A 22199-nucleotide genomic window follows, 5' to 3' on the forward strand; every position below is an offset into this window, starting at 1 on the left:
AAGCAGGGACCATTTTATAAGCAGTGCCAAGCACTACAGGAATGTCCTGTATGACACCACTGTCACCTAGCCTAGCTAGATTACTGTCACGTTTGCCAACTGAGCTTTAAGCACCCAACCCAGAAGAAAGGAAGAGAGAGGACCTCTGTCTGTGAAAATTTCAGGGCATGTGCTCCCTTGTGGTGGCATCAGAACCTCATCAACAAACATGAAGGCGAGTGGAGCTTTGGCTCCCTGCAATTTGGAATAGACAATGCACCAGTGTAGGTGAACTCCACATGCACTTGGGTCTGATGGCGAAACCACTACGCAGCAACTCCTCCCCTGAGGCTCTCAGAGCAAAATGTTACTCATGTTTCAGCTCATGGTTTCCAGAGATCCTACCAGTTTGTTGCAAACCTCGCAGTCAGGAAGTTTTCTAAAGGCAGAAAGCATGCTGGAAGAATGCTAGCTGGAGGAAGACCTAGGCCAGAAAGGTTGCGTAGGGACTGAGTGAGCCAGAGAAAACATGTCTGGTCAGGTCTGAAACTCAAGCCAGAGGGCCAGCAAGAAGCCCAGCGTTAGCACCTCACTAATATTGCTGAGACATCTTCCCTCCACAGGGAACTCGGAGCTTCAGAACGGCACAACAGGCTTCTGTGGCACAAATGGGAATGCAGACTGGCAGGTGTGAAGTGCAGTCCCCATGTGAGGTTCCTACTGTCCCTTGCCAGCCAGTCCTTTCCAGCTGCCATATCCATTTGCCTGAGCAGTGGAACAAAGCCAACTTCATTCTCACCAACTTTACAAAATAGAATTAACATTTCCTCTACTTATTCTCTGCCCAGAGCTTCTACAAAGCCTTTTTTGCATTTCCATTAAAAATAATAATGCATTTTGTTCTGCTTCAGAAGGCCCATTGCTCACCTTCACACATCTCTTTCAGACTCCACTAGTCTTCCTTTCTTTCACCAGCATAATCATTCTATGCCCTCACCTCTTTCTTCCTTTATTTAGAAGATTGTGGACACGTTTTATTGCTGAGATTTACAAAACAACTCAGTCAGCCTTTACACAGCAGACGCGATAAGGCTCCAGAAGAGAGAAGGAATGACTGTGTTACTTGGCCTGCACATCACACACGTGGCTCAGCAGTCACGGCTCAGCAGTCTCAAACCCAACTGGGAGGTTCATCACTCGAGCCCCAAGCTGCAGAGCCAGAGCTGAGTTTGTTCTGGTGCACTGCACTAGTTCTTCTGCAGTGTTTGACATCCTCATATAAAATTAGCATTAAGTAAGCCCAATCTTTTAAAACCAAACAGGAAGCAAATGTTCTACGTGGGATCGTGACAGAACCAAGTAAAACTGGTTCACGTGTCAAGAGATTCCCTGGGGCATCATTCACCATGGCGGTTCACCATGCCTAGAGACCAGCTGAGAAGAGAAACTCCCTCTGGAGGTTGCTAATGCATTCTTCTGCTTCCTGAAAACGATGACAAAGGAAAACTCGCTCATTCTTCCTTTTCCACTTTGTTCATTCACCAGCAGCTGTATTGCGTACTAATACAGTCGGCACTCTCCATGAACATGCAAGGAAAGGCAGGAGGAGCTTCAGTCAAACTTACAGCCTCAGCATTCACAGCTAATCACTCCATGTGACCAGAAAGCCTCACGTGCAAGCTGCAGTCATACAGGAGCTGAACTAAGGAGCTGCTGTAAAGAGATGCCAGAAGAAACCTCCTCACAGCACAGCAAATTCTAACACTTCCATAAATTCAAGAAGTTAGCCTGCATATTTTGTAACATCTCATGTACTTCTGTAAGGCGTTCATGTAATAGATATCATACGCACTGGTGTTGTTAGCAGAAAAAAATGAGTCACATCCATATCTATATCATGCTATCTAATTACTAGGCATTACTCCTGACACACCTGATTTTGCCTATGCCATTAGCATTCACTGAGCATGCCTTAGGGATCCTGATTTTTCTAATCCTAAATGTAATCCTTAACCTCCATTTTAACTCTCCAAAATTGTTGCCCTGAATGCCTCCTGTGATGCTGTTACTTATTCATGGTTATAGACAGCATTATTTCATCAGCCCATCTACTACTTACTCTCCTGATTCTCCCTATTCAGCAGCTGCTTTGCTTCTTGCCTTTTTCAGTTCACTTGGAAAAGCCTGTAATGGCTCCCCCACAGATCCTCACTACCCACCTGTCTCAGTCCAAGCATGATGGGTAGAATCAGGTCTCTTGCTGAGAGCAGTGACTGGTGGTTATCATCAGCTGAACTGTGCTCGAGGCAGGTGCTAAAGCTTCACCAGCTTTTGATTTTTATCTCCTCTGCTCCTAACTAGAGAGAACCTGTAAGAAAAAGGAAAAAAAAAAAATAGAAGCCCAAGCCCACACAGACTGTGCAGGTACCTTCAATAATATACCAGAACCTGCATCTCAGCAACCAAACATCTCTCTGACTACATACACTAGAGAGAGAGAGTGAAAAACAATCATCAGTTATGAGAATTGGGCTAAGAAGAGGGAGGGCAGCAAGACAGGAAATTCCATTTGCCAAGTAGGAACTTAAACTGATTAGCTTCAAGTAGCCTGGAGTGAATGTTGACACCAATTTGACTTAAAAGCTGCTATTATTTTTCAAAGTCATTTTCTTCAGCTGCCAGAAAATACAACTACATTCAGAAGCTACAAGGAAACCTATCAGCTTTCAAGCAGCTGAGCTGCAGCCAGGTTCCCATGACGGCATCTGGCAATGTCTGCTTCAGAACTAGGTTGGCAGAGTGCGAAGCACAACCACTTGCCCTCCCAGCATCAAGTCTTGCACACCCATCCCAATACCAGCCACGTCCATCAGCAGCACAGGCTTTGCTTGCACCCGTCTGACACGGAGGACAGTACTTACTGAGCACAACCAGCCACCAAACCCAGAAGCAGAAATGCTTCCTGCATTGGATCTTTGTAGAGTACATGACAACCAGCCATGCCTGTGCTAAGCCCATATAGCCCCAAGGCTGCCATAACTGAGCCTCCTGCTGAAAAACAACAGGAGAGTTTGGATATCTGAGCACTAACTTGGACCATTTCTGTCCTGAGCCATGAATTGAGCCAGCTACAAAGTGCCCAGTGGAACAGGCCCAAACATGCGAGAAAGCCATGTGACCAGACTGATCCTACTGGACCAAGCACTCGCTGCTGTTATACTTCCCAGCTCGCACCAACAGCAGAGAGGTTACATTAATTTGACCATGACAGATGGCTTAGGATTTGGGGGCTGGTCCTGCATTTCTGAAAGGCTGTTTCTGACAGTCACTTGTCCAGCCTGCTCAAGCCCATCAGCTTGCATAAGAGAGGAGTTGAGACAAAACCCATGACACACAGATGCTATTTGCTGGCCATATTGTCATGTCTTCCTTTAATGAAGAGCAACTTTGGAGTTTCAGCATACAAGAAAAAAGGACTCAAAGGAAATGCGACAGCCACCATTTCAACTCTCCATGAGCTGCATGAGAGCTCTCCAAGGCAAACGTGAGTCTCTGCAGTCTAATACAAGTAGTGTAGCTCCAGAGCTGAGGGTCACATCTGACTTGCATCCACTCTGGACTGAAAAAGGAGGCAGAGCATAAGGCCCAGACCAGTGTGCTACAAGAAATCTTCCAGACAGAGGCAGCTCAGCAGCTGTCTCCTCTGCATTAGGCTGTAGCAAAGCAAACAAAACGGCAGCAGCTTCTAGCTAAGCTAAGGAAGGGATATTAATGTCTTTCAGCAAGGGGGAGATGGCTCGATCAAAGCATGCATGGGAGGGGGTCTTAGAAATGGAAAAAGACCTGAGCCTGGCAATGTCTAAAACAGCCTTTCCAGGGTATGTAGGGACACCTTTTCGGTTTCCAGAGTTTCCAGAATTGCAAGGACATGACAGCACAGAGAGCTGATTGAAGGGAGATGACATGAGCTCAAAGAGATGTTGGTTCTAAGGCTTCCTTTGTTTTTATCTGTACTAACGTAAGAACAGAGGAGCTTTCTGGGCTGCTGTCCATTCAGGATGTGGTACAGCTTTTATACTGTTCGTAACACTGGCATTCTTTTGTCAGTGTACCAAGGAGGCTCACATTCTGCTAGCAACTCATGAAGCTTTGCTGTTTGGGGGTGGAGAAGCGATTGGGTACATCCTCCCAAGCAGTCCAGGAGGCATTCAGGTCTCTGTCCCATGATGGTTGCTCCATCAGCAAATCTGCAGCCTTCTAACCTCGCTCTGTCATGATGGAGAAATGTATTGCAGCAACTAGCTTAATTAAAACATAGATTGTGCATGTGTGAGGAACAGTGCATTCACAGACTGACAACACTGAAGAGTAAGATGGAGCCTGAAGCTAAGGGAAGGGAACAGCTCACTGAGGAAACAGAAGATTGTTTTAACAGTTACAGCCACTGGGTGGTAGAGTCTGCTACCAAGAGATGTGGTCAAGAAGACACTGCTGCAAAGAGCCAGTATGGCTTAAGTAGAGCGCTAATGGGGCTAGCACAGAGAGATCCTACAGATCCTGGAGGTCAGTTATACCCTAACAATCTCTCCCAGCCCCACCTGCAAGATATCTACAAAAGCAAAGCAGAAAGTATGGTTAGAAGGAGCAAGCAGGGTGACAGTCAAAGCCTTAATTAGACTGATGCAAAACAGGCAGCACCCAAAACCATCCTGGGATCAATATTTCTATTCATTTACAAGCAGAACAAGATTAGAGGGGTGAGCAGAGTAAATAATTAACATATTTACAGATTTAAAAAGAAACAAACACAAAGAATTTATTTTAATCTTCAGGGTGATTAGCTATGCAGTTGACATTAATCACACCTGCAGCAATTATTTGAAGTATTTGATTAATCAGTCCAGAGGAAAAACTGAGCTGGGCCCAACTACCCTCACTGCATAGCCCTGTTGGTCTCTCAGTCAATACATCGGTGTTGGCTTTCAGAAATGCAGTGCATTTCCTGCCGGGTGTAACGTAATGCGTTCCCTGGCTGGCTGGATACAAGATATTTGTACTTCAGATGGGGTAGATGCAAACTATGATGTTTCCAAAGTGAACTGAAGAGCATTTACTAATGCCAGGCTTGCTGAACTGTGATTTTCATCTTTTGTGGCCCCTAAGCAACTAAACAACAATACAATCACATGCTTGCACTGATTTGATTGTGCCTGAAAAATACCACTGCATTACAGCGCCAGTCAGCCAACGTGGGTTGAACTGCTAACTCCATTATTCCCATCTATAATTGGAAGAAAATGCTTCAATTAAGGAAGGATAATGAATCTAGAAGATGGTCTGAGCATTGGTATCAAAAGTTCAGGTTAAAAAACTCAAGTGCGTTTATTATTTCTTGGCTATTTCTCCTTCTAGCAATCACATCAGGCTGGAATTCCAGTTGACAACTCCTACCACCGGTAGCAGTGATCTTCAGTTTTGTTCAAAGAAGTCTGTGGGTTCTTGGAAAACTATCCAAATGAATTTCAGCACCTTTCTGAGGATGCTCACACCTACCGGCCCGCAGTTCATAGTGTGCTGTATTAAAGTCATCCCATCTGGTCTTACTCTGGATTAGGCTGCCGCTTTCAAAAATGCAAATGTTAACTCCCAGAGCAAACTTGGCTTGATGGTGTTAAGCTTATGTGTAAACTGAAATGCAGCAGACTTTCATTACAAGAACTCAAACATTTAAAAGGCACATTTAATGTGGCACATTTTAAAAAACAAATATTGGAACATTCAACTTGTATTCCATTGATTGTTTCCCCCCCCCCCCCCCCCCCCCCCATCTATCTATCATTTTCACTGCTGCATATAAATGAGACTAACATTTCTCTAACACAAAAACCAGAGCCAATGAAATATGCCATGGTTCTTGCAGGAAGTCACTCTGTCTCACGGTCACAGTAGTGCAAAGTTCTGAAGCAGGTCAGTCAGTTTTAGCACTCTCTCCTAAACACAACCCAGGTGAAAAGTGGGCTTACCAGCATGCACTAAGACACAAGACTGCCACACAAGGGAGAATCTCACTCCCAAACCTCTCCTACAGACCACACTGTTCATGCAAAGGCAGGAACGTCCTACTCGGATGAAGAACACCCTGCAGGAAGAGACACCATCAAGGATAAGCCAGCACATGCATGCTTTTGGTAATGCCAACCACTCCAAGTTTTGAGTCTGCTCTTCAAGCAGCACATTTCTTACATCTGGCATGCAAAATTCTGTAATAGTGAAGAACGTCCCATTTTAATTTAAATGAATGCATTTATTTCCAAATGGGAAACCGTAAGTTAAACAAACACATTTCTCTTTGCACATGAAAGCATTGTTTTGTCACAGATGTACAGTATAATACATTTATTTTCTCGATTGTTTTGTATTTGTAAGGCACTGCCAGTTATTTGGATGGGTTTGTAAGGATGAAGCAAATTGCTCTGTGGGGCTCTATTCAAGGAACATAATATTCCCACAAAAGCACCATAATTCTGCATGCAGCAACACAGACTACCACGACATCACAGCAGCTGGCAGGGTGGATAGAGTTAGCGTTATCAAAACCAGCATGACGACTGTGCTCCAAAGCCCCTTACATGCATAAATTAATGATGAATGTACATTGATTAACCCCCACCCAGGCTCTAGGTAACCCTGCCTTCCCTGAAATAAAACTTTGAACCTCGCCAGTTGCTTCGGTCAGTTCACAAGGCCTGAGGAGCACTTCAGCTTCTTCTTGAGTCACTGCATTGGCCTGGCCCAGGACTCTTAGCCCTGCTTTCCCACATGTCCTGGGGAAGATGAAGAAAGGTGCTTGAACCCCTAAGCCACAGGGAACAGTCAAGAACACAGAATAGAGTCAGCAGTGCGCCAGGCAGAGCACTCTGGGAGGTCCACCACGCAGAGCTGTGAGGGAGAAGGTCCTGTCAGGGCTCATATCTCTGTTTCAGAAGTTAGCTGTGGATTCACCTCTATCCACTTATTTGATCCTTCTCCAGGCACGGAGCATGGCATCACAAACACTTCACGTGATAATGTTTCCACGACAACTCCAACAGGCAAGAAGAATGCACTGACTCAGTGGGTAGATGCAGTAAAGGTGTTGAGAGGCAACTGCTCAGTTTGTCCTGTTCATAGGCTCTCCAGCCCATAGTGAATCTAAATCACACCCTCTACTCATCACAGCTCTCCTAAAATCTATTCTCTTGCATGAGTCCTGGGTTGTCTTAACCACCCTTGGCTGCCTCAATGTTCTCATGCTTCTCCATCCATTTGCCAGCTTCCCAAACAGCTTCTACTACCCAGTTCCCACATGGCACAGCCTCATGAAAGTTGGCCAGAAAGGCCTTCCTATCCACCTTTAAGTCCTTCTGGTTACACAGAAATGTGAAGGAAAAAAACAACTGTAAGGATATGTTCTTTCTATCGGCTGGCTAACCCAAGATAGCTGACTCAGGTTGAAGTAGGAATGAAGGCAAAGCAACTTACACGTAGCTGCTTGAGTACAAGCCTGTCTTGAAGGCTCAAGTACAGTGTAATACAATAATTCACGTTTCAAATCAGCTTGTCTTTTGTAAAATTGAATCTGAGTGCTTTGCCTTTAGCATATATAGGTAGTTAGGTTCACACTGAGTGTATAATGCAGTACTGAAGATGCATAGGTAGGCTGAATATCTAGATCTGAAAGGATGATAGGAAAGCCTCCTGCTTGACTTTGAGCTCTCTAAAACATCCCTGCAGCTTCCCATAACAGTTGATCTGACCTTTTACTAAGGGAATATCCTAACTTAGTGACTAGCTTCTGTGGGTCACCTAAGCCAGGCATCTAAACTGCCTAAGCCAGGCTTCATTCTCTGTATTAATGAGTCCTCTGTGCATAGGAATATCCTTTAGGGTGCTGCTTCTGTTGTCATATATAAGCTCACTTTGAGCAAACCCACTGCAGTCTTGTTTATATGAGCAGGTGCACTGAAATTGAACACGAGAAAAAATCTGTATCAGCAGTAATATCAAGAGAGCAGCAGTGGAGAGGGAAGGAGAGTGGAGGGGGGCCTTAAAGAAACAATCACCGCTCACGTTACACACATCATCTGCTACAGACACAGACTTTCTATGAACCAGTAAGCAAACCACAGCTGTCAGTGCCCATGCTGGGCTTCAGCATAAGGCAGATCCCTAGCGTAGGCCCCTGTGGCAAGGGAGCAAACTGCTCAGTGGGAGACTATTTACTCAAGAAGGCTCTTCTGACAGTTGGCCAAGAGTTGAAGGCTGTATGAAGAGGTGTAACGGTGATCAAGATGCTAACCTCAAGGTCTTATCTCTACTGGAGTCTTTTCTCCAGCTACAGAGAGGTTGTTCAGAATTACACGGTTCTTCTAAACCCATCCATCCACCTTTTGGCACGCTGCCTCCATTGCAGCTTCTCTTAATGCAGCAGCAGCTCAAGACTGTAGAAAATTTACTACTTACAGCACCAATAGGTAATAAATGCCAGTAAAACAATGCAGAAGGGAACTTGGGATGAGAAGAAATCTCAGCTTTCTGGATTTATTTTGCAGGATCATTTTAATTTTGAATTGTCACTTCCAGGAAATTTAAGTAGGTTCCCATGGAACCCAGGAAATGGCTGTAGTGGTGACAACGCAGAGCACCCTAGCAATAGCCATAATAGTTTTGTAATATACATTGTGGCTGAACATCATTGGAAAAGATAGCAAAATAAGGAAGAGCTCTGCAGTGTATTGCTCTGCTCTACACCAGACCAGTAGAAATCCTGCTGGCAAAGTCGTAACGGAGGTTTGGGGATGGCAGACAAAGGCAGTGTTGCTGTAACAGCATAGCTCTTTCAAATCACTTCTCAGCTGAGTTCTCTTTGCAAAGGTGAGTCAGACTATTATCTTTGTTTTACATGCCCCCATGAGATTTACCCAAAGTGACTTACCCAAAATGAGCTACCCCTCAAGACATGCAGCCCATCATTTCTGATCCCTAGCCTGCCACTCATCGAGCTACAACAGATCCTCTGGAAGGCAGCAGCCCCTGACCACTAGGAGGACAGCGAGCAAACCCCTCAAAGAGCACCAGAATTGGGATGATGTGCCCAGTGCTGGTTGTTACCTGAGTAATTCTAGGGAGGATATTCTCAGAAAAAGCTGTTGAAAGCCCATGGATCCCAGCAGTCCTCCTGAGGCAGGAAGGCAGTGCTGCTGCAGAGCCAGAGTGTGCATGGGTGGACTGGGCTTACTCACAGCAAAGAGTAAGGCTAATCAGATGGAAATAACTCCTACAGAAACAAACAATATTTATCAAATTATCTGTGCATTGGCTAGCAGAGCGAGTGAGAGCATCACAGAATCTGGTGAGCTAAAACATTCACTAAACTCAGGTACACCAGACACTGGGCTGGTTGGAAGTAAGGGAGAAGAGGTGGTGGTATAGTTGGATGGAAGCATAAAAACAGATGAATTTTACATGAAGAGCAGAAGTAATAACTTCTCAGAAGAAGGCAGTAATTGTGATTATCCTTGAAATACAGCAATATCAAATGGCAATCGATAAGGCTTGAAAACGTACCAGCTCTACGAAGCACCTTCCCATTTCAAAATGGGCTGTTAAAAAACAAAAGGTAAACAGCAAATGAAACAATGCACTGCAGTTCAAGCAACTGAAACTGAGTCTTTATTTTATTATATTTTTTTAAATTTCCAACGTTACTACTTAAATTCGGGTCTGAAATTGGCCGGTGGAGAAAAAGCAATCATTGACACAGCACTGAGCTCAGCACCCGTGTCTTTCTCCGGGTGACCGCTAAGGGGCTCTGTTGCTCAACACGGGACTCGGCGGAGATTTTTCTCCCTCTGTCAAGATGTTTTGACATCCATTCATCCCTTCCCCCACCCACACTTCCTAACCAGCCCACACTCCCGCAGAGCACCGAACATCTCCCCATAGCAGTCTCAAACCAAGCCGTTAGTGACACATCTTGGGTGCTTATGTGCATGCAATCCCCCGTGCAGCCCTCCGTGGGCAAGCAGGACAGCAGCACAACGGATGCTGTCCATGGCCTGCCTACCTTGTCACAACATGTCAGTACACACGTATGCATTGGGCTGAATGCATCTCATCTCAGCAGCAAACACATCTGTGCTTATCAGAGTCTGCATCAATGCAATACCTGAGCTCCGGGTCCATACCAGACCATGTTCCAGCCTCACATGGCAGGGTGTGTGGGCAACACACAATGCTAGTGGTTAAAAAGCATGAGCTGCAAGCAACTGGTAGATAATTATGGAAGGACATGTCTGTGTGGCTCAATTCCAACATCAACAAAAGGAAGAGCTCTGCCTTTTGAGTCACCAACAGCATTTCCTTCCAGCCCTTGGGTTTTCCTGGCCTCTCCTGTGTATTCTGCGCAGACCCACAATGGCTGAGCTCATACAAGCTGCTGAGCTCACAACCCCAGGGAATGGGGCTTCAGTCCCCTACAGCCAATAGAAATTTCCAGGCCATGACTGTGCTCCAAGGACAAAGCTCCTCATCAGCTTCTTTGTTACAGCAATTGAACTGAATAGTATCATCACTCTGCTCCCAGCCATCTCATGGAAGTTTTGGAAACACCGTGCTGTAACCAAGTTTCCCAGAGATGTCAAAGGATGCTGAAGTCACACAAGAGCTTTTTAACGCTCCATTACTTGGGTTATCCCCCAAAGTTCAGAACTGTCTATTGCCTGAGTGCCTCCACAAAGGAATTAAGTCAGCTCCTCCTGTGCAGGACAAGAATTTGGCTAATTAGAGAGTGGTAAATAATAAGAAGACATTTCTTACCCAGGGACCAGACACCATCTAAAAACCACAGACATTTGCCATACACATTATGACAGAGTGAAAAAAAATACACATTCTATTGAATCTCTCCAGGGCAGGGCTATCCAAATTCTTCCACATTTATTTCATTTATGCTATTTGCTATGAGACAGGTAACTTTCATTCACGTGCCTGTTTGTCCTACTTCTTTTTGTTTTTCCTCTTTTTCTCCCTCTATTCCTTTCCCAGTCCTACACTCCACATCTCTGCGACTGTCCCCACGCCTTCCAGCAGAGCTAAATTGTGAATAACAGCGGACACATGCTGGTCTATCTATTCCACATAATTCCCTGCTATAATTTTCTCTCAACAAATTTGTTAGTCCCATAAAATACTCACAGGTTTCCAATGACAAGCAGGACGTGGCCCTCGCTGCACTCTATCGGGTGTGAGATCACATAAACAAGTTAAAACAACCAGAGAACAGAGAGTATTTGCCAGTGCTCTGCAATGAAGTCTCTGCTCAACTGGCTGGGGGCCCTTCTGTATTTCAGCAGCACCTTTCCCTCCCTTACAGAGCTACAGCACCAGCAGAGTGACTCCCCACACCTGCAGGACATCCTAAGACATTTCTGAAGTCCAAACAGGAGGAAGCCAAAATGTTCAGCTTCCGAATGGAGCACATCTAGAAAACAAAATGCTTTGAGTGATCAGCATTTCTCAACAGTGAAACAAATGAGCATTTCCATTCCTGGGGGAAGTGGGGAGCAAGCAAACTCCACTCTTGTATTTCACAGCATACAGGAAGTCTGAGTGATTGATGGCAAGAGTGGGGAAATGCACATTCAGCTTCTATTTCCAATGTAAATGACTTGCCACCTCACCCCTCCGCTTCCTGTTCCTGGCTCTTATCTGCAGTATGTATGCATCAGAGAGGGAAAAAGAACAACCCTTGCTAGACTGCTCCCCCTCCCAGATTTAAATGAGCAAAGACAGCACGTGCAGAAAAAAGGGTCAAATATCTGTTGGACCTAGAGCTCTTTTTGCCCATAGGCCCAGCATGGTGGACGCTGGGATGGGCTGAGGAGCCCTGCAGTGCTGCTCCACGGCCCTGCTGGAAGACAGCCGTGTGCCAGGTGCAGGAGGGGAGCCCCTGCTCTTACAGAATTTCTCCTTGTATTACAAAGGTCAGAGCGGTAAGCAAGGAGGCTTTTTAAAATGCTGTGCACTGTTTGAGGGATCTGTCTGGTTCACAGGGATGCCGAGATGCAGCAATTGCCAAGGCAAGAGAACAAACCCAGAGGAACACTGCGAACATCCGCTCGCAGGAGGCGTGCCCCTCTCCTTTCCCAGGCAGCTCAGTAAGAGGTGCTTATTTTCACAAAGCAGGCTTGGAGATCTTAAAGAACCAATGCTGTCGTCGTGCCCTAAACCATTGAGTATGTGACCCACTCATTCCCACTGCGTCCCTTGACCTTTTCCCATAGCATACTCCAAAAGCATCACATGAAAAATAGCCCTTCTCAGCTCCCCAGAGGCCTTGCTCACAGAGCATCAAAGCTCTGTGCTTATAAACAATTCCAGCTAGGCCAAAATGCCATTCCAGCATCAGGGTCCCAGGATCCCTAAGCCTGTCACAAGGACCCAGAGGGAGGCCGGGGGGGAAGGCAGGCAGCAAGCATTGCTGTGGGGAGGGAGAAATGAGGGGCTGGGGTGCGAGCTGAGCCCCATGGAAACCCAGCAGGCTGAGATAAGGTTTAGCTGTGCATCACAGAGGCTACGCAGGATCTGGTTTTGCCTCTTCCTTTATTACAGGGAGCTTGTGAGCTCCCTGAGCGTGGAAGTCATTTACTGCATTGATCCTTCAGCATAATCCTCCCTTTCTTTCTCTCCTCTCACTGCACATCCACTGACTAACACTGTCGCATGCATCTTGGAGCTCAATTCAGAGCCCAGGTGGGGACAGAGGGCTCAGCAAGGGGACAGCACTCAAGCTCCAGGGTTAGATATTTGATGATTCTTCGGGATTTGAAGTCAAAATAGCAGCTGGGCAACAAATACCTGCAGGAATCTCTGTCAGCTCCCTCTGGTGTCACACACAACCCCCAGCACACTCCTGCCTTTTGCAAAAGGGCTGAGAAATCTTAACCATTCCTAACTTTCATGTTTTCCCATTTCTCCGGACTGAGTTCCCTTGGCAAAGGCTACAGATGCTCCTTGAACACCTTGTAAGAAGCAAATGCTGCAGAACACTATCCATAGCAAAGACTCATTATTCATTTTTCTCAGATTTGCCTCTTCTACCTCCTGGCTGCATTCTCCCTCCCCAGGCTACAGGCAAGGCCTCCAGTTGCTGCACTAGTTACGGCTCAGGAACAATTTTCCCTAGCTCTAGTTACCATTAAAGAGAAACAGATGGACAATAGATGCCGAGCTACTCGTACCCAGCTCCTAGAAAACTCTCAGCATGCCAGCACCTGCCCTGGCTCTGCACAGAGCTTCACTACCGCTCTGATCGTGCACTGACCCCAGGGCCGGGCTCCTGCCACCCCACCAGCACCCAGGTGCGTGGGCCTCCCAAGCCCTTCACAGCTCCCAGCCCCCAAAGGCATGCTGTCCTCATCAGCACGCTGCCCCAGCTGTTGGCACCGCTCGCATCCTTTCATTGTGCTCCTCCCTTTCCTCCTGCTCTGTCAAAGTCACAGATCACCTCTGCTGTAGTTCCACCACTGGGCTGGGCTCAGGTAAGCAGCAGCTCAGCCCAGCAGGCAAGGAAAATCGTTTTTGTGTCTCAATACATGGAGAGGTGCCAGCTGCAGCCAGGCAGGTTGGCGTTTGGCTAGCTTTTACGTGCTAATAGGGACGTTGCACTCTTGCAGGGCAATAATTTCAGTCCCAACAAGGAAACTGAGTAATTACAGAGAAAAGCAGCAGGTGCTTCAATCATGCCTACTCTGTGTCAGGTCTTTTAAAATGTCATTGAAAAGAAATGGTGGGATAATGAAGGCCTCGCCTCATTTTCAAAGCAGCTAAGTACAAGGCAGGCCAGCCAAAGGAAGGAACAAGGCTGGAAATGCTACATCATCCTTCCTGCTTCCCGGAGGCTGACCCAGAGGGTGTGAGACCTGGGGCAGGATGGCATAAACACGGGATAGAATAAAATAGGAATGCTGTCATCTGAATTCTTTTGCTGTAGACATCTCCGATTTAGGTACAAACCTCGACTTTACCTTGGTTGATCTTGTTCATTTTGTATTTTATTTGTGGCTCTTTTTCACCATTTTCCCTTTTATATAGCATCAGAAAAGCATTAACTCACAACTCTGCTCCATTCCACTGCCATAACTGCCTAAATATCCTTCCTGATGTTTTCAGATAGATCATTTGGACAGACAAAAATTTAAACCACGGAAGCTAGGGGATGTTTTAGGAAATTAGAAAATATATGGACAACTGTTCTGTTATTTTAACAGTATGAAGACTCAACGCTTCCACAACTGTGCCAGCAAGTGCAAGAAAATATGCGCTTACACTGCACAAATACAGCACTCAGCAGACTGATTTTTAGAGATAAAATACACTTTTACTATGGCCACTGCGGGCACATGCTATAAGCACACCATCACCAACATACATTACAGCACAGGTTGTTTTCAGTGCAAAGCACCTCATTTCTGTAGGCAACAAAAGCACGTGTACTGTTTGAGTACACACATGCTAGTTATGCAAAAATGCCCATCCATGCTGTGCAACAAAGGCTGACGTTTCCCCCAATCAAGAACTGCACCAGTATATTGATCCAGAATAAATCTGACATTAGCAAATTCACGTTTGCTGTGCTAGGAAATAAAACACCTGATGCAGTTATAAAATGACCCCAGTTGTTTGATCTGGAAAACAGGAAAATAGAACAATCAAATGAAATGACACCCATGCACTGTGCACATACAATATGGCTGCTGGCAGAAGCACAATGCCATACATACACACTAACATTGTGCTCTGTGCACGTGACCAGATCCTTTAAGCATATGTTCATTCACACAAATAAACTTCGGAAGAACAATGTGCCCACTGCACATAATGAGTCTGAAATGAACGCTTTGGAAAAGGGAAACGCTACACAAATCCACAGATCATGCATGAAAGGTTCATATGCACTCCAAAGAAAATTCATACGCCTCAAATGAAGGTTTCATTTAATAGGCCTAATGCACTGGGTGCTGTTTTCCCTACAGAGCTCATAGAAGGGGCAAATTACCGCAGCCCTCACACGGGCATTTGTACCAGCACGCTCCCCTCCTGCCTTTGGGACTGCCATGGAAGATATCAGCCCCAAGTTCATAGTAGCTCAAGTCACAATCCGAGCAATGAAACAATTGGAGGGGATGAAGGGAGTCAAGATCTGTGATAATTTACATGCAGCTGATGCAACAAACAAATGTACCTAGTCAAATGCACCAGTGGGCAATGCCAGAGGAAGCTGGAGAAATTACATTCGGTGCTGTTCCCTCAGCTCTGCTCTCCCAAAGGTCACAGCCTCTTTCAGACTGGCTGTAGCAGCTATATAAATGCCGTCACTTGCACTGTACCTCATACGGAAAAGGATCTCTTCCTGCTCTCACAGCCCAGCCTAATGGTGGAGGTTCCAGAGTCTCTCTGAGCAAGCCAAGGTTGTGGAAATTCAGAAAAATGGGGAGCACCTCCCTCCCAAAGGTTCCCCAGCTAAGCAAAAGAAAAACAAAGCAAATCAGGAGGGGCTAATGAACAAAAATAACAGACTCTCTGCTTTTCTTCTTGTAATTTCCCCACCCCAGACAGCTGTAATGTGGAAAGTATTGAAATTTAAATCACACCTCAGCCTAACCTCAGCTGACAGGCTGCCGATGCAATAATCTCAGCCTGGCTATCTTCTCTCAGGGAGAACGACAAACCAGCTAAAGTGATAAATTTTCAATTTTATTTTAAAATATACCAGATGGGAGATTTTATTGGAGTCATAAATATGTCAAAAGCAATGTTGGAGTATGATTGGAGATTGCCCCCACCAAGGGAGCAGCTCTCCCTGTTTAGAAATGCCATCAGATTCTTAATAAGAGGCTCCAGTTAGGCTGCAACAAAATAGTCTGTATATTAAACCAATTGAATTCCTATTTGCAGACATCTTTTTCTCGCCTCTGCACCCCCTCCCTTGTTCCAAAATGCAGGAGAAATGATGGTGCTGAGGTAAGGCCTAAATGGCATCGGTTTGGGTTCTCTTTTTGTTGTTGGAACACAACTCAAGTGCATTGATTTCTCACCAGTATTTGAAAACTGAACTTCAGTCAACAAAGCTTCAGTGAGCTTACTAGGGCTGGACTTCCTAGAAACCCGGCCAGTAGGTGCCAACTAAGTTCAGCCTCCCACTTAAGCTAAATCAAATTCAAGCCCCTAATCCAAGCCATGGGTCAACCCCAAACTCTGGGAATAGCACCTGGCCTCAGTCCCAGAATGTAATGCTTGCTAAACCAGATCCAAACCCCACCAACCGTTTCTAGAAATAATATCTGCTATTTGCAGCCATCGCACCTCTCCTCTTTCTAGCACTGCTGCCACAGCAGATGACAGCAGCCCGGCAGGAAGCAGCCTGATATTTATGCCTTTTTATCATTTCAAAGATTTTACAGACTCGTCCTACCAGCTTTGTCTCGGAGCAAGTTTCCAGCCTCCCAGTTTACTCCATAAATCCTCATATTCTCATACCATTAATTTCAAATCAGATCAACCAACTCTAACACCACTGATTCCCATCAGCACAGAATCGGGCTCAGCGAGCCTTTGACACTGAGAACTGAATGCAGGGCATGTGAAAAATACCACTGATTGGTTACTTTATAGTTTTACATAGAAACGCTCTGCAGATTTAATCACGCAGCTACAAAACTGTATAAAAGAGTTACAGAATTAATTAGAGATCTGATACATGTCACAGAATGATATTTCGCAGTTACAGACAACCTAACAGTCACACCAGGGCAGAGGGAAGGACAGCTAAAGGGCACCAGGAGAAAGCACCTTTGTGCATGTTAGAGGTCTGTGGTCTTTTCAAACACTGCTTGGCCCTTGGCCAGAAGCACTAGATGCTACTTCTGCAGTCTCTGTAACAAACCAACCATTTGCTATGGCATGCTTTTAAGTATTTTTCCTGAAAATAAAACACCGTCAGATACATTTATCACAAATATCACCCTCCTACCCGCAGCCTCCAGTCCTAGTCATGCCATTCATTGGTCATGAGGCAGCAGATGCATCAAGACAAATAAAAGTTTTTAATAGCTTTTTAATCTGAAGGAGCAGACCGAAATAGAGAAGTCGTACCCATCAGTCTTTGGCTTTAAATATTTTGTCTCAATGTACCACACGGCAAGGCTGGCATTCCTCCGGCTTCTGCAGTGTTTTCAGCAGGGACTCGTACAATTCATCACTGACTGACACAAGGTCAAGGGAATCTGGCAAAGTACAAAAAGCTGGGAAAGAATTCAGCTTGCAATAAAATACATTTGATAAAACAGAAATGGATGCTGTGGATATGAAAGAGGATGGTCTGGCTGTAATGTTCCACCCTCAGGAGGGCTTATGGAAAAAGCAGACGTGGCCATTTGAAGTACACTTGAAAGTACAGGTTCCTAAATGGTGGCTAACAAACCTCAGTGCTGCTAACACTCAAAGAACATGGACAAATGTGGATTCAGGAACACCGCTGTCTCCACAGGCTAAAGGGTCTGCGAGGCCCTTTCCACTGTGGAACCCATAGAACTATTTTGGGCAGCCTATTTTTTCTCTTTTTGGAAAGTATCCGTGGGTATAAGTGGGAAAGTTTTTGTCATTACCAAGAACTCTTTCACAATATGGTTTTACGCCATGTGCACTTCATAAAACCAAGGATCAAGGAGGAGACCCAATCTGCTCTTTCCCTACACCATGCACCTCAAGATATAAGGCCTTATTTGAACAATGATCTTACAAGAATCCAAATGCAAATATCACTAAAACAGGAAGCTAAAGACAGACAAGGCAAGAGAACCTCTGAAAGGGATCAGACAGAACTTATAGTAGAGGAGAGGGCAATGCAGAGAGGAGAGTAAACTGGCAGACAGACAGCAGGGGTCTTATCAGATGCCAAGACAAGCAAGGGTTGGTGCAGCTGAGAACTGATGCTTCATGCTGCTGGCTGGCATAAAGACATCTCCTTAGCTGAAAGGATAACTTGTCTCAAAAAACAAGCTGAGAAAAGAAACCCCACATACCAAACACTAAAGATATAAAATACAGTTGGGTGAGACCTGGTAGATCAATGAGAGATTAGTGGGTACCTTCAGCACAGAGGGAGACAAGGCTGACTACAGGGCAACTGCTCCCACTTCCTGGTGCTACAGGGCTTGCTCTCATCCTACAGGCAGATGGAAGCTGACGGAGCACTACAGAGGAAGGAAACAGAGCCCTACAATAAGAGTACAGCAGCAGCCAGGTGCTCTGTACCAGTAACGCCACAGCAGCTTCCCTTCTGGGCACAATGAGTCATCTGCTCCTTTGCCATCACAGCCTCTCAGCCTCATGGCAACGTTAGGAAAAATAACTCACTGAAGTCTAGAGGGTGCCATAATGGAGTGTTGTATACCTGTAGAGGTGCAATCTCTCCAGAGCAGAGATTGCAGCTTACTGAACATCTGTACAATACCCGGCACAATGGAGCTTCAATTCTAATAGCAGCCTCTAAGTGTTACTGCACTACAATAGTAACAATGGGTGGTGATAACTCAGATAATGAAAATAATGTATGCATCAGGAATATCTGTAGCACAATTACACAGCTTATTAAATGACCTAATCAAATTGTTCAGCAATTTAACATCAACACAGACATAAGGACAGGTACTCCTAGACGACGGAGCAAATTATGATTAGCACAGGCATAATTGCCTTGAAAACTCCCCACATTTCAGTCAGGCTGAAGTAGTAACATGTTCAGGCATGCATATAGTTTTCCTTATAAAAGATAAGCCCCTAACACTTGATTAAGAACAGACTGAAAATGCAGGAATTGTGAGCACTGTGTCCTTTGATCCCAGGAGAAGCTCACCTTGGGCAGCTTGGTAACACTTATTCTGGGACTACGCTATTAATTGTTTGAAGAAACCTTACTATACAATAAATCACTTAAAAAAGTGAACTCGTTTAAGCATTGACTACTTAAACTACCTGACAAACACCTAATATCCACAACATCCTGCTCCTCCAGGACCCTCAGCACCTCCTAGTCCCAACCCCTCCAGCACTGCACAAGCCTGTTGTCTCAGAGGAATGCTGTCCCATGGTATCACTGCTGCACACACTGACTGCAAAGACCTACCTACTAGGTAGGTGTATGCCATCAGCCCACATAGAAGGCCCTGCTATAACAGCAGGCACGTCATGCTGCCATCCACATTCCAGCAGCAGTATCCTACTCAGGACAGGATGATCTCCTGTGCAGCACATCACTGAACACCCTCCAGTGCTGTCATGCATGCTCATTTACATTCTTGCTATGTGTTTGTCTGACTTGAGGAAATTCCACGTATCAATTCAGATGCAGAGCTAGAGGCCTGGGAACACACACCCACTCTTTCACGAATTAGCAGCACTAGCCAGAACCGGTGGGGTTAGGGGATCAGTAGGAAGTGGTCTGCAACCAGCTCCGTTCCTACAATCCTGCTGGCACCTCCCCGTTTTGTTTCCTAGATCCTCTCCCCCCTCTCTAGGACCAAGCCAGGGCACATGAACAAACATAGGGTTCTCTCTGATGTAGCAGCTACCTTATAAATTATAAAGCAAATTAAAACTAATTTATCACAGTGATAACACCATCATCTGCAGTGTTTATGGGTTAATAAATTGCGTCCATGAATGAATGTGCTGACTCATTAGCTAAGCTACAAGTTAGAACTGTTCATCTCTTCTGCAATAGCCTGAACACCAGTGTCCCTCCTCTGCCAAAGAATTCATTTCCATTTCCCTGCTTTGGAGCGGGGAGCATGAGGGAGGGAGGGGAGGAGGGGGGAATTATTTCCTCTTGCTCGCTTCCTGCATTAGTGATGCCCTGGAGGTTATTTAAATGGTAACTTCAAAGGAGGTGGCATGATCACTCTGTTTACTGCTGTAGGAGTCTTATTTTACACTCAGATTTAAAAGCTTCTCTGACAGAGAGGCAAACAGCATCACTTACAGGTTTTGGAGCCTCACAGATACAGCCAGCTTAGGTGCAAGGGACTGAGAGGACAGGAAAAACAGGGAAAGCATGGGTATTGGCTGGTTTTTTTTAATCTAAACCAGGGAATGTTGGAAAGGAAGGATTTTCAGGTATATAACTTCTCATGCTCTGTAGGAAATGATAAAGAATAATGCCCCATGAAGAGAACCCAGATGCTCCAAATGAGGAGTAACAGGCTGATTGATATTTAGGTCACTTAGGGCAAGGAATTATGGAGGACTGCTCTGGGGCAGTGATAGAGGGAAGAAAATCAGAGATTCTCAGGCACTGAATCCTGCTGGGCAAGTACCCATCATATCTTTCCATCAAGTCTTGAGGCTAGTAGGTATTAACTACAAATCATTCATTCCATCTCCCCCTCCTGCCGAAGATGGTCCAGGCAATGAGTCAGTTAGGTAAGCTTTTTAGGCAGATTCTCTCTAACACAGAACAAAATATGTTAAGGAAATGCTCCTGGCACCTGGAACAGGGAGGTGAATTTGCAACAGCTCTTTGTTTTCCTAAGCACTGCCTTCTCAGTCTGACATGATAAGGCAGATTTGGATGGGAGATGAGGTTTAGAGACAAGGTGATTCCCCCTACCACCACGTTAGACTCATGATAAAACGAGCAGTCCATGTCACATCAGGGCAGTACAGCTCCTTAATTACCACCTAGCCCCCTTCCTATCCTCATGGCTGCACCTGACTTTGGTCACTGAGAAACCACCATACATGTAAAATGTTACTGTTCAGTTTTAATAACAATTTTTATAGTGGGTTTTTGTTTGTTTTGCCCTCCCCATCCCTGAAGCACAGCTGTACGAGGACAAGCTCCTCTCCTCCACCTCTGCGTAAGTAACTAGGCACGTGGAAGACCCAAACAAGATCAAAGAAACATTCTCCCTAGAGAACCCGAGGGCAGGATTTGTAAATGCAAGTGCTTCTGCCATTGGGCATATGGACTTGCCCTGAAAACTTAAGCCGGTCAAAACCCAGAACCGTGAATTTTCATCTAAATCTATGCATTTTCCCATGGGCACAATGAAAATGGAATCTTCTGACAGGAAGCCATTTTGACAAATTTTCTGAAACATCCTCCATAATACTGCCTAGGGTAGGGAGCAGCAAGATTACATGGTAGAAATATCACCTTGCAGGAAAAATAAGCTCCAGGTAGTGCTAGCACTCACATATGGTTGAATATAACTGCTCCGAGCATATTTCAGCTTCTGTCTCCAATAAGCTGGCAAATTACTGCATATATATTCATCTGATACAAAGAAAGTGGGCTCCTGGAAGGACTTTTTTTTTCTCCTCTGGAAAAAAAAAAAAAAGTTGCTTTAATTAGAATCTACTGGCTAAAAGCCTTTTTTGGAGCAATTGCATCAATTCTGTACCATTAGCCATCATATGAAACCATATTAGGAAATAACTTGATACATAACTGGAAAAGAAAGTAAATGAGAACAAAATAACACAACTCGACAAATCCTCTGTCTAGAAGCAATCAAGCATTCCAGGGGCTGGGGGAAAGGGCGGTTGTAAAGAACGCATACCCTTATTTATATCTTTCATTCTTTTGAAAATGATTTCAGTGTATATGAAAGCAGGGGACCAACTGCAATTGCTAATGCTCTCAACAAGATCATGAAGCATGACATCTGCGGCTGAAATGTCGACATGGAGAAGAGGGTGCCCACATAAGCTCCAGTGATAACACTCCATTCTGAAGGATGATCCTCTCTGCAGTTCCAGACCATCCACTCCAGACACCTGACAAGCATACATTAAATGCATTTGCTCTTTCCCAGGTCTATCAAGAACTCATTGAGAGCAGCTACTCAAATAGCCTCAGGCTCCCAAGGTCAAATTACATTATCAGTTACACTTTCATCTCCATCACTGTAAACACATTCAAGGATGAACAGAAGATCAAAATTCTACTCAAGTCCTAGATTATTAGAGCTTGCATGTGACAAAGGCTGGACTTTCAAAGTGTTCCAAAAGAAACCAACCAAAGACTATGGACACACAAAACAACAAGGTACTGTTTTCACAAAATGTTTTCCATCAGAGTTTATTCAGACAGATGGGAAGGCTGTCCTCTGTGTAAG

The 22199-nt window shown here is 45.1% G+C and overlaps 1 protein-coding gene across 26 annotated transcripts in view; it reads right to left on the reverse strand.

Annotated features, from left to right (window-relative positions):
- Positions 1-22199, reverse strand: part of HMG20A (high mobility group 20A) — a 161258-nt gene that overhangs the window by 92958 nt on the left and 46101 nt on the right. For 19 of the 26 annotated variants that reach the window (XR_005862518.2, XR_005862520.2, XR_005862535.2 and 16 more), the window contains 2 exons: positions 21276-21401; positions 2199-2347 (listed from right to left, as the gene is read on the reverse strand). The exons of 3 other annotated variants lie outside the window; for them this stretch is intronic. The gene's annotated coding sequence lies outside the window, so the exon portion shown is untranslated. The remainder of the gene's footprint in view (positions 1-2198; positions 2348-21275; positions 21402-22199) is intronic. 4 more of the 26 variants (XR_005862536.2, XR_005862529.2, XR_005862527.2 and 1 more) reach the window with 2 other exon arrangements.

The sequence above is a fragment of the Gallus gallus genome, chromosome 10 (assembly GCF_016699485.2).
Source record: "Gallus gallus isolate bGalGal1 chromosome 10, bGalGal1.mat.broiler.GRCg7b, whole genome shotgun sequence".
NCBI lineage: Eukaryota > Metazoa > Chordata > Aves > Galliformes > Phasianidae > Gallus > Gallus gallus.